Here is a 13,818-nt window from a genome sequence, read left to right on the forward strand (position 1 = left end):
ATTAGTTCTTTTTTTTCATTACTTATTTCAAGTCATCTTAACAATTAGAGTAATTTTAGCTTACTTATCGGTTATATAATAGACACTCGAGAAGTGAAGTTCCATTAATGCTAATGAAATTAAACAAAATATGATGAATATATAATAATTTAGAAACAAATTTGGGCTATATAGTTGCAAATTAGGGGGGTGGGGGTAAAGTATAGCAAATATTAAATGCGTAAACTAACCATTGCTGTGTTTAATATATGCTATGCTTTACCCCAACCCCAATTTGCAAATATATAGCCCAGAGTTTTGACTAAGCTAATGATATAAAACTAACCGATTACTATCCCATCTGATCTTCGCCATCCAAATAATCTACAGTATAAAGATGTTACTTGACCAGCTTATTGTGTCAAAATTTTATAGTGTCTATTATATAACCGATAACTACAAATTTTAGTTATAGTTTCTGTCAAAATTGGAAGAACTAAGCACATTGTCCAGCATCCACACATTTCTTTATATCCAAAAATGACGAAATAGGCCTGAAAAATGTCATGCAGACCCATTTGGAGGGGGCAGGGGCAACTGAGAAAGCTGACGTAATTACCATGACTGAAGTAGGCGGATGAAGCATGCACCTGAGGGTGGGGGGGGCTGCCGACTTTGATTAAGTTTTTACTTTGGTTTGGCTTTCTTTTCTTATTTTTGAGTCGAGAAGGGGGGATGGGGGTACATTTTGCTTTCCAGTCGCATAATGATTTTTGTTTCATCTATTTACCTGTTGTTTATCTTTGACAGGACCATTAATTTTGATTTTTGATCGCTTTTTTGTTTATTGATTGTTTGATAGCAGACAAAAATCGTTTCCGAGACCACACTGGCTAATCATGCCAAAATGAAAAAACCGTAAATATGAGAGACCGTAAAGAAGAGAGAACGAGGATTAGTTTTCATACAGAAATCGCAACTATTTCTTTTAGTCTTTATTTTGTATTGTGTGCTGTGCTTTACTTATTAATTTAATTTTAATTTTCGAATTTGATGGTCGAGCCCGTATTTAGCATAGTCGAATATATGGCGACGGAAGAAAGAAACAGGTCGAAAACTGTCAATTTTATTGACAATTGTAAATTAGAGACCTCTACTACAGGTTAAACTGAGCTCGAAGAGAGCGAAGCTAGAAGTTTGGTCGTTGTTTCCTGACAAAAATCTTTTTCAAAAATTTTAGAGGGCAAAGTTATTTGCCTTCTGAATAGTTATTGCAGGGAATAGTTATTTTTAAATCATGAAATATACCCATTGTTTACATATAATTTTTTATATTGGGCAGTATGCATACATTTTTTGGCTGGGGTGTTTTTCTTGGAGATAATTTTGTATGAGGGGAGGGGGGTGAACTTTTCAAATACCAACCTGGAGGGAGGAGGGTCGGAGCCCCTTTTACTAAATTAAACGAATGTGACTGTGTAAACAGATTGGGGCAAGTTCAAAATATTAATCAATGAAATAATTTATCTTATTTGTAACCAAGATGACATGCTGGTGCCATCAACCCCTGCAGTGCACTCATACTTGGGTCTGAGAGTTGCTATCGGGCGTGCCTGGAACTCCATTCCTGTTGGTATTTGACGGTCCTGTACCTTAGGCACTTTCAAAAAACAGTAAAGAAATTTTTATTAAAAAGAATTTAAAAGAATTAAATTAAAGTAATTTTTTTCAGATTTGGGTGGTCTGAGTGTTGGGTCCTCGATGTTTATTTGGTTATTAATCTTTTTAAATTTTAAATCAGTATTCCACACAGTTTCATCTTGAAATTACCACCAGCTGTTAAAGTTTTATACATTTTGTGACGCAGTTCTTAAGGTCCCAAAATGCATTAGATTTACGGTACACTAGACGGACCGTTTTTTTTGCCACTTGATATCTACCAAGTGACATGTAGCGATCGCAAATTCTGTCGGTCTGTCTGTCTGTCCCGGTTTTGCTAGTTTTGGTACTTCCAGGTAAGCAGGGACGATGAAATTTGGCAGGTGTATCAGGAACCAGATTAAATTAAAAATTGTCGTTTCCCCGATTCAACCATCTTGGGGATAGTGGGGGAACGGTTAAATGGGAAAAATTAGAAAAAATGAGGTGTTTTTAACTTACGAAATGGGGATCGGATCTTAATGAAATTTGATATTTAGAAGGATATTGTGTCTCAAAGCTCTTATTTCCAATCCGGATTGGATCCGGTGACATTGGGGAGAGTTGGGGGGGGGGACCTAAATCTCGGAAAACGCTTAGAGTGGAGGGATCGGGATGAAACTTGGTGGGAGAAATAAAACGAAGTCTTAGATGCGTGTTTGATATACCGGAACGAATCTGCTCTCTTTTGGGGAGTGGGGGGAGGGCTAACTCTGAAAAACTAGAAAATATGAAGTATTTTTAACCTACAAAGGAGTGATCAGATCTTAATGAAATTTCGTATTTAGAAGGACCTCATAACTCAGATCTCTTATTTTTGATCCCGATTGGATTCATTGTCGTTGGGGGGATTAGGGGGAGGACCGGAAATCTTGGAAAACGCTTAAAGCGGGGAGATCAGGATGAAACTTGGTGGGAAGAATAAGCACAAAACAAAGATACATGACTGACATAACCGGACTGGATCCACTCTCTTTCGTGGAGTTGGGCGGGGGGGGGGGGTAAATTCGGAAAAAAATGAGGTAGTTGCTTCTTACGAACGGGTGATAAGATCTCGATGAAATTTGATATTTAGAAGGATCGTGTGTTTTAGAACTCTTATTTTAAATCCCTACCAGATCCAGTGACATTGGGGGAGTTGGAGGGGGAAGCCAGAATTCTTGGATTACGGGAAAATCGAGGTATCTTATAATGAAACCTGATATATGGAAGAATCTTATGTCTCAAATATTCCATTTTCAATTCAAATCGGATCTGGGGACATAGAGGGTTTGAGGGAAGAAACAGAAATCTTGGAAGCCGGAAATCTTGGAAAACACTTAGAGTGGAGAGATTGGGATGAAACGTGATGGGAACAATAAGCACAAGCTATAGATAGGTGATTGACATTACTGGAACGGGTGCGTTCTCTATCGGGGAGCTGGGGGTTGTTTGTTTGGAAAAATTAGAAAAATTGGGGTATTTTTAACTTAAGAACGAATGACCGGATCGTAATGAAATTTCAAATCCCGGCCAGATCTGTTAACATTCGGGGAGTTGGAGGGGGAAACCAGAAATCTTGGAAAACGCTTAGAGTGGAGAGATCGGGATGACACTTGATGGGTAGAATAAACAAATATCGTAGATACGTGATTGACGTAACTCTACTGGATCTGCTCTTTTTGGAGGAGTTTGGGGGTGGAGTTAAGTGCTTTTGCAAGTTTGACACTTCTGGACGTGCTAGGACGATGAAAATTGGTAAGCGTCTCAGGGAGCTGCACTAATTGACTTGATAAAGTCGTTTTCCCCGATTTGATCATCTGGGGGGCTAAAGGGAGAGGGAAAAATAGACAAAATGAGGCATTTTTAACTTACGATTGGGTGATTGGATCTTAATGAATTTTGATATTTAGAAGAACCTCGTGACCCAGAGCTCTTATTTTAAATCCCGATCGGCATTAAGCCTCTGATTTTTCTTTTAAATCAATCTACTGATTCTTAGAATTTTGTTAGAGTTCATACCATATGAGCTCTTGACTCTTTGCTCTTCCGGCCTCGTCACAAGTGCCATATGAGCACTTAGGTCTTTTTAATATACCTGAAAGTACGTCACACGGTTGTCAAAATGTTGATATATTAAGGAGATAATTAATTAATTGTACTATAAAGAAGGGAATAAGCTGAATTTTCTTTAAGTAAGCACATATCTATGCTTATGACAAAATTATAGAATCAAATTTAAGCAAAACATAAGCAGTAATATAGAATAATTTACATTATGTAGAGGGGAGTTAGGGCCTCTCACCATATATTCTTAAGTCTGTAATCCATTCCTGAAAGTTCATTTTCCTAACCATTTTTCAAGATAGTGAAAAGTAGCTATATATAAACCGAGTAGTTATTTATAAACAAAATATTTATAAACAGAGAGTTTATTATCTATGGCTATAAATTTACTTAAAATTCTTACGCAAACTTTCTTATCTAGTAACAACTTAAGATTTTCATCTCCAAATTTACAACATACATATTTAGAATTGCCATATAAGCTGATTCGTTGATTACCTGCCATCGATATTTAGGTTCAATGATGGGGTCACTCAAAATAACGCCATTAATAGGGAAACCTCCTGGTCAGACTTGTCGTTTTATCAAATGCAACTCTTTCATTTCCCAAAAACCAATTTTAATTGTCGTCGTGATGTTGCGAGTTTCAAGGCTATGTTTCGTAGTATATAGCATAAAGACGTTTTAATTGTTCAGGTTTGTTATCTTCTTAAAGAAAACTTTCAGCTGCACTGTCTGTAGATGCAAGGTTTGGGACAAACAATATTTCTACTTGAGAGATATATAGGCATTGTGAGTGAGTTTTTTCTCAAAATTGATTTTTTCCTTTTTCAACTACAGGATTTTCCAGAGATAATTGACAATGGATAGGTACTCTGCTGAATAAAACATCAAAAAATTAAAATTGCATATTATTTTAATGCTATTATTTCAACTCTTTGGTAAGTTCATTGTTCAACTTTGTGCTCTGTGCATTGATTTTTAATTAAACTCAAGTAGGTTGGCTTTAGATTCGTAATGTACCCCTATCTCGACTTTCATTGTTGGCAAGGTAGAACAACAAGAAGAAGAAAAAATGCAAGAAGTAAAGAAGAATTTTAAGAAACACAAGGTAAGAATATTGTTTTGGACTTTGACATTGCGTTATTTTGATAGCTAGAACTAGTTTATCTCTTTTTCAAGCAAAATAGGGCTACATAAATTTGTCTGCAAATGCTGCAAGTCTTCAGTGAAAATATTCTACCTATTAACCTCAGAGAATATGAAAGATCTGTGCCTTATCTAGAACACTAACCTCTTTTTGGGCTGGGTGCTTATTATCTAGCCTTTTTGTCTCACACCAAAAGTAAAAATTGTTAAAGATACTTGGGCTAGAGTCAAGGGTAAAATTATACTTTAGCTACTTTTGGCTATCTTGGAAAGGGGTATAGTTAGGAAAATGAAACTTTCAGGAAGGGGTGTACAGGCTAAAGTATGTCTTGGGAAGGTATTTTGAAGTACCTACCTCCACGCCTTTGCATTTTCAAGGGTCCTGACCTTTAATAGGTCTGTGTTATAAAAGTGAAATCTTTCAAAATAGACCTTCTTCTCAAATGGTGTACAACAAAAACTTTTTCAGCTTCATAACTTTGATCAATCCCAATTTATGAGGTTTTAAAGATATGCAAGCACATTTTCCAAATTTAGAAAAAAAATAGTTGACATGGCTTTAAATAGCCTACTAGACTAGCCTACTAGAGTATCAGGAATTGCATTTTCAAAACTAAAGCCAGAGAAAAAGAAACTGAAAACTGAAAATCTAGGGAAAATGTTTTGTCAAAATTTCAACAGTTATAGACCTGTCATGTTGGCAAATTTCAGGACCCTGTAGAGGGAGGAGGAGTGGTGGTAGGCACTTTGAACTACCTTCCTGCAACATATATTGATACTTCTTACACATGAGAAATTGTATTACAAACATTATTAATGAAACTGCAGTAAAATTCTAGTTTAGTAACTTCTTGCTATCTCAGAAAGGGGTTAGGTTAGGAAAATGAAACTTTCAGGGATTGGTCTACTGACTAAAGTATGTCCTGGTAAGATATTTTGAAGTACCCACCTCCACTCCCTCTAGAGGGTCCTGACCTGTGATAACCTTTAAGAATATGTGTGTTATAAAAGTGAAACTTTGCAAAATAGATCTTCTGCTTGTATGAAGTAGGCTACAACAAAATTGTTTTCAGCTTCACAACTGCACTCAATCCCAATTTATAAGGTTTTAGAGATACACAAATACATTTCCTAAATTAAAAAAAAAACAACATTACTATGGGTCAGAATTCTACTCAAGTTACAGTAATTGCATTTTCAGAACTAAAGGGAGAGAAAAAGCAACTGGTAACTGAAAATTTAGGTAAAATGCTGTTTTGTCTAAATTTCAATAGGTATAGACTGTCATGTAGGCAAAGTTCAGGGCCCTCTAGAGGGAGAAGGAGTGGAGGTGGGCACTTTAAAATACCTTCCAGGGGTATACTTTAGCCTGTAGACCCATCCCTAAAAGTTTAATTTTTCCTAACCTAACCCTTTTCCAAGATAGCAAGAAGTCACTAAACTAGAATTTTACTGGAACAGCTATAACAACTTCTTGATAATAGACAATTAGCTTTGGCTTGTTTGGAAAATATATTTTAGCTATATTTTATTTATATATTTAGTTGGTATTTGGGTTAAGTTTGGTTAGAATAGGTTCTTTTAGGTTATGTATTTGATATATGCTATGCTTTCCCCCCCTCCCCCCTTTAATGTGCAAATTTATTGCAAAAATTTGTTTCTAAACTATTATGTTTTTATCATGGTTAGGTATATTTCATTATGATTAACCTAACATCAATTCTCAAGTTTGTTCTAGCTAACAAGGAAGTTCCCATAATTTAGCCCATAGACCCATCCCTAAAGCTCCATTTTCCTATACTAACTCCGTCCCATGATAGCCATAGTAGCTTAAGTAGAATTTTACAAATGTCCAAACTAAATTTTTCCAAATAGCCTACCCTATCAATTATTTAGCCTACAAAATTTCTAAAATTATCAAAAGTCAATTAAAGCCCAAGAGTAAAAGTAGCCTTAGTTTTAAATAGTTCAAGGTTGTAATACCTATGATGTAATTAACCAAGCAGAGTGATTTGTAACATTTTGATTTAGTAACCTTTTGCTATCTTGGAAAGGGATTAGGTTAGGAAAATGAAACTCTCAATAATGAATCTAGGGCCCAAAACATAATCTGAGAAGGTAATACCAAGCTTCCATGTTAACCCTCTTCTGATTTCAAAGTCTAAGAAATTTGCCTGCTTTATAGAAATTTTGAACTATTGAAATTTTGACAAAACAACAAATTACCTTAATTTTTAGTTATCAGCTTCTTTATTTTATAGTTCAGTTCTGAAAATGTAATTCCCGTAATTTGAGTAGAATTTTAAGCCATGTCTATGATTTTTTCAAAATTAAAGATATACAACCTACTTGCACATCTTTGAAACCCTATCAATTAGAATTTTGCAAAGACATGAAGCTGAAAACAGTTCCTGTATTTCATTTGTTACTTTTCTGTTATAGTGCCAACCTCAAATTTCTTTATCTAAGTAGATCCTGTTTCTCTGATGCTCAATCCTATTGAAATATCACGAAATATGATGAAAACATAATATCAAATATATCAAATATATGATACAACATTATCAAAATATCTAACTCTTATTCCTAACAGGCCATAGATGACCATTTGTTAAACTACAGATAAATGAAACAAATGGCATTTGGCTATAATCAAACCACATATTGACAGGCAAACCATGTTTTTTCTGACATGCCTTTCTCATACAGCTCCAACAAGGCTTTTTATCAAAAAGTATAAAATAATTTTGTGTCCATTGACAAACTGTTTTGTTTTTGGCATCAGCCCCTTAACTTGGAAAAATCTAATTGCCTCTTCAAGACCAAACACAAAGATTTACAAAGACCAAATTTTCATTTTAACATCTGTGGTCAGACACTATTCTAATGCATATTGCAAAGAAAAAAAAATTATACATGGTAAAAAAAACAATTCCACATAGGGTGTACTTAGATGAAGAATTTGAGGTTGGCACTATAACAGACAAGTATCATTCATTTAAGCAGATGATATGTTTTGCAAGGTTTCACTTTCATAGCATTTTAAAGGTCATCAAAGGTAACTGTCCTCTTTACAGACTTTAGTCTGTAGACCTATCCCTGAAAGTTTCATTTTCATGACAATCCCTTTCCATGATAGCAAAAAGTAGCTAAACTAGAATTTTTCCAAGATATTCCCAAAATAGCTGATTGAAGGTAACAAATTTGTTTTGTGGTGAATTAAGGGGTAAATTATGAAGGCAATTGTAGACAAGCTACTTTTTGTTGTCCTATCTATATTAGGAAAATGGAGCTTTCAAGGATGGATCTACTGGCTAAAATGTGTCCCAGGAAAGTATTTTAAAGTACCTACCTCCACTCCTTCTGCCTCAAGAGGGCACTTCAATAAAGAAGCATGGATGCTCTGAAAAGCAGATGAACATTTACTAGATGTTTTTAGAGAAATTGCCTATGGATTGTTCTGGAGACCCTGTCTACTGACCCTATTTCAAACAGTAGGCTGTACAAAAAATGTAGTTCAATCCTGCTTTTTAGGGTTGTAGTGAAAAAAAGGCTGAGATGGCTAGGCCAGGTTCTGCTTATGAAGGATGACATATTGCCAAAGATTGTCCTTGTCTGTCTACTTTTCTAGGGCTAAACAGAAAGTAGGTTGTCCTTGTCAAGAATGGGAGGGAGTCATAAATAAAGATTTAAAGGAAATGGGAACTTCCAGGGAAGGTGTAAAGACAGAGGCTTTGAATAGATTGGGTTGGAGGAGGAGCATGCATAGCTGTGTTGGCCCCAGGCAGCTTGGTGCTGTAGTGAGTTATTAGTAGTAGTAGTACATAAAGAACAAGAAACTGGTTACAGCTTCTGACTTTTGATCAATCCCAATTTGTGAGGTTTGAAATTTCTACAAACAGAATTTCAAAATTGCATATTAAGATGTAAGAATTGTTTTCTTAATATATTTCCTTATGTGGAGGTAGCTATCTATGCAATTAGCATAATGCTATTTTCAAAACTAAAACCTCCTGAAAAAAAGAAACTGAAAACTGAAAAATTGGGTTTTATGTTTTGTCAAAATTTTAATAGGCAATAGACTTGTTAAGTAGACAAATTTACAAAACTTATAAGTAAAAAGATTGTTAGCATACAAGCTTGGATAAACCTTCCCAGAGTATTTTTTGCACTTTGTTCATTGCTTAAAGTTCAATTTTCCTGACCTAATCCCATTCCAAAATAGTAAAAAGTAGCTTGTCTAGAATTTTATCATTTATTAACTTGTTTAAAAGTAGGTTTCAGCTATTTGTGCTAGACCAACATAGTTTTCATGTATCCTTCTAGTTTTTCAATAGGGCTGTATTTTAGCTTTGGATGATGTATCTTTAATTTCTGTAGGATATTTCTCTAACCTTAGTTCCTAACATCTATGTCCAAGAATAAGCTTGAGTTAGGACAAATTGTTTTGCTATACACCAGGGTTCCTAGTTATTTTAGGCTTAGTGTTCTTGACATATTCCACTCTATGTCTTATATTCCCAGATTTTCACTCCCCCACTAATCTCACTGATGCCAACAGCCCTAGCCTAATCTGCTTAAATTTAAAGGTCTTGTTAGTTTGGGTGGCATAGGTTTCTACTTTTGATGTTCTGTAAGTATTAGAGCACAATTGGAGCATATTTGAAGATGTTTTTATGGTAAAGGTCTAGGTTTTCTGTTATTGAGAAGAACACATGTTAAGAAAACAATTCTTAGGCTACTTGATAATATGCAGAATAATTTTAGTTACCACATTGTGAAACCAGCTCCGCAAAAAATTACCCCACCCTTCTTCCCTGATGTGAAATTATAAAGACGAAATTGTGTATATCCAATGGATACCCATAAGGGGGGGGGAGGAATGCACCCCTTGAAATCTTGTAATTTGAAGTATAAGAAAATCAATGTAAATAGAAAAGAGTGGCTAAAAATCATGGAATAAAGTGTGTTTGCTCATGATCTGATGCCTTCCTATAGGCTTTGATCCTTAATAGGAGTAATACATATTCTAATTAGTTTTCCCTGAGACACTGAAAGTTCCCATCAATGCTAGTATCCTCTCTTGTGGTTTCCAAGTTCTGTAGTAAGTCTCCAATTTTTTCAAAAATTGTAATGCACAATAAATTGTCAGATTTGATGCAAAAATCTTCAAATGCTTCCTAGTATAGAATAGATCGAGCCTCAGGAACTAAAGTAAAAGCAGCAGTGGCTTTATAATATGGGGAACCGCTGGAAGATACCCAATCTTGGAAATATGAATATCAACCTTATTGTCATATGCAGTTGAGAAACACTTGAAACCAAAATAAGGTGGAGATTCTGCTGAATCACTTGACACATTCATGAGTTGTATTTTTAACGCTCTACAAACAATCCATATTGTAAAATAAAGTCTGAAATGGAAACCTTCTGACCAGCTGGTAAACCAATGAGATCTCTACATTTTGCAGTCACCTCTATTTTTCGTTTTAGGTATAACTTGCCAAACTTTCCTGGCTGACAAGAAGTTAAGTTGAGCTAATTACAGCTGACATTACAAATTAACCGTTTAGCTGAAACAACTGTAGTAGATGTTGCTCTAAATTTACGCCTGGAGTTCTATCAGAGGGAAAGAAGCCCTCTGCCAGGTTGTCAAAGGTAAAAGCCAACAACACAACTTTCCCTAAGAATGGGTGAGGATAAACTCCTCTACACTCCATTGAGTTTATAAAAGTTCTGATAAAAGGCAACAACACACTTGCCGTCAGAAGGGGGATGGGCCTCCATGCCCTCTTTATGAGGTAGATTGGATATATTATTTTTCTTCAAAATAACCTTTTGCCTCCCCACTATCTGCAGCCCTTCCAACCTTCACTCGATTAGTATAATCGTAATAAAACCTACTGCTCACATTCTCTCTGAAATAGGTAGGGTAGGGCCTCCAAATTTGTCTGCCTCTCCAGCCACCTTCAAGTTGATAAAAACTTATATAAAAGCATATGGTACTTATGCTCTCAGAAACTTGTTAGATTTTATCATTATTCTCTGTTTCTTGATGACTATGAGAAAGTTAATACGAGAAACAATGATTCAGCTGTCTTTGCAAAAAAGTTAATGACCATTCCAGGTACCTGCTGTAGTTACTTTTGAACAAGCTGGAACAGGACAAGTCACAAAAATAACTTTTTGTTTTTTCACTTTTTGGGTGACTTGGAACAAACCTTGGAAAAAAAAACGTAAATCTGCTTTGGACATAATATAATTATGAAATGAAATGGAATAAATTTAATTGGCAATCGAGGTTTGTCTAATGCAAAGTGTAAATTAGCCTTTCTTGAATCCATTTGGAATGTAGACACAAGCTTGGTTTATTGTCTTCAATGGAAACAGCTTCACTGATCAGTCTCCTCTGTAAGGTTGTAAAGCTTACTGCAATGCCCAGTATGTTTAAAAGAAGAAAGAAAGCTTTGCTTCTGGTCTTGTAGTGCAAATGGACAGAGAATGCAATATGTTTGGGAGTTGCAAGCCCCTAGGACTGGAAAAAAATGTCCTGAGCTAAATTTAGAACTCTCTCACTTGTACATTCTGCCAAACTGTACTGCGTTTTGCTGTCTACAGGGGGATCTGAGAGGTCCCTGACCAAAAATACAATTTTGTTATAGAGCAAAGGTGGAACTTTACAGTCAGCTGTATTGTAAGTCAAATCAATACTACCTTTGCTTTTTTTTGAATTTCTTCACACTTTCAATTAATTCAGTCTTGTCCTTAGTCATTAAATAAAAGTAGCGTTTATTTTACTCCATGTCAAATATATTACTTATTCCACTAGGACCAGTATTTTTTGACCCTGACGACTGCAAAAATCTTTGTTAAGTTCTATGTTCACTTTCTTTATCATCATTTTTTATGCCAATATACTAACTACCACCAAGTTCAACATCAATTGATGTCACTAATTCAGGAGATTGTCCAGTACATCACGTTTTACCACATTTGAATCAGAGGAGTCACTGTTTTCATCGTCTGAATCTATCAGAATTCCACTGTATTCAAATTCTCTAATCATTTCCTTCACTTATACAGCCATAAGCCCAGGAAAAACTGTTCCTTTAATATTAAAAAATGCGCCGTTTTGATGGTCAAGAAACTTAATAAGCTGCTTTCTAAGATATCCATTTAAATTTCTCTTTAAGCCAACGCTTCTACCAAACAAGTGTATTTTCTATCAAAACCTTGCTGAGCTTTTCTTTCAGACCTGAAAAGTGGTACATTCTCCCTTACTTGAACTTAGATTCAATCCCTTTTTTTTGTTGCTTTTTTTGTTTACCTATTGAAGATAACTCTGCTGTTTTTTTGTTTAGCTAGTGAAGCTCCAAGAAGCGCAAATGTTTACCAATTTTGTCATTAAGATAAAAATTACGTCAATCAATTGCTTTTAGACATGACAATCCCGAAAGTGCAATTTTCCATGAAAAGCTGTTATTTTGAAGGTGATAGGAAGCATCTATTTGAAGGCGATAGGAAGCACCATATTTTGATACCTTGTCAAAGATAACTTCTGCAAAATTCATGCTGCTGATGTCGGGTCAGAGAGCGAGATCTGTTTTCATAGTTTAGGAAAATTAACAGTGCAATGGATTTATAGATATTAACCTTAAAAGTGATAAAAGTGATTAAGATGATTTGGTATCTTCAAGGATGAACTTATTTCATCCAAACTTTGTACCCAAATTATTTAAAATTGATTGGGTGGTCTTGCCATAACTTGTTGAGGTTAGGTTACCCTAACTTGTAGAGCTTGGATTGGAGATCAGAAAGAAAACCATAGAGGAAAATGAAAAGTTTTGTTATACCTTGGATGTGAAGGAAGATTTATTTTGTGATTAAGAATTAGCAACAGTACTAAAAGGATTAAAAAATAGTAAGGCTCCAGTTGCTGAAAGTGTGGTAAATGATTTTCTGAAATATAGTGGCCATGAGGTTAGAAATAAGCTACTGAACATTATGAAAATGATTTTTGAAAGATGGGATATACCTAGCGATTTTAGAAAAACCCTAATTACACCACTGTATAAGAAAGGTGATAAGAGTGAGTGGTAATTATCGAGGTATTAGTATGGCCTCTGTAGGTAGCAAATTACTTAGTAATATGATACTTTGTAGACTGATAGATGCTGTAGGAAAAGTTTTGAGAAAAGGACAGTGCAGTTTTAGAAAATCTAGAGGATTTATTGACCACAATTTTACTCTTAGTTTAATGATTGAGAAATGCCTGAGTTATCAAATACCTTTGATTCTCAGTCCTGTAGATTATGAACTTGAGTTCGACTCTGTTGATAGAAAAGCTTCAGCATAGGTCTTATCCTTGTATGGTATACAGACAAATACACTAAAGTGATTAGTGCTATGTACAAGAATAACACTGCTGCAGTTAAGGTACTAAATGAGTTTAGCAGCTGGTTTCGTATTAAATCAGGAGCTAAGCAGAGTTGTGTTCTATCCCCCTTATATGGATCATTTTGTAGGCCATTTTCTTAAGGAGCAAAGGAAAGGAAATGGGAGACCATGGAATCAAATGGGGAGCAGAAACTCTGCTGGACATAGATTATGCTGATGATTTAAGCATCCTAGATGAAAGTATGATGAAAATGAATGAACTTTTAGAGTTTTTGTAACTTCAGTGTGCTAGAATAGGTTTGAAAATTAATGTCAAGAAGACTAAGTCACTAAGGCTAGGAATAAGTGAAAATTAAAAGGTTACGTTGGGTAACGAAAAGAATGATCAAGTGGGCAGTTTCATTTACCATGGTAGCATTATTAGTAAAGACGGTCGGAGCAGTGAAGGTGTTATAAGTAGAATAGTCAATGCTCAGGGTCTCTTTTCACAGCTAAAAAAAGTTAGGAAGAATAGGAAGATAAGTCTGCAAACCAAGATTAGAATGTTAG

General features: G+C 35.2%; 1 long non-coding RNA gene across 5 annotated transcripts in view; it reads left to right on the plus strand.

The window, feature by feature from the left end:
• Positions 1-4,482: 4,482 nt before the first annotated feature.
• LOC136040568 (uncharacterized) overlaps positions 4,483-13,818 on the plus strand; it is a 76,732-nt gene continuing 67,396 nt past the window's right edge. The window contains exons 1-2 of one of the 5 annotated variants that reach the window (XR_010620812.1): positions 4,765-4,834; positions 10,366-10,530. This is a non-coding gene — a long non-coding RNA (uncharacterized LOC136040568). Of the gene's footprint in view, positions 4,835-10,365; positions 10,531-13,818 lie in introns of all 5 variants that reach the window. The other 4 variants (XR_010620811.1, XR_010620809.1, XR_010620808.1 and 1 more) reach the window with 4 other exon arrangements.

This window comes from Artemia franciscana, chromosome 21 (assembly GCF_032884065.1).
Source record: "Artemia franciscana chromosome 21, ASM3288406v1, whole genome shotgun sequence".
NCBI lineage: Eukaryota > Metazoa > Arthropoda > Branchiopoda > Anostraca > Artemiidae > Artemia > Artemia franciscana.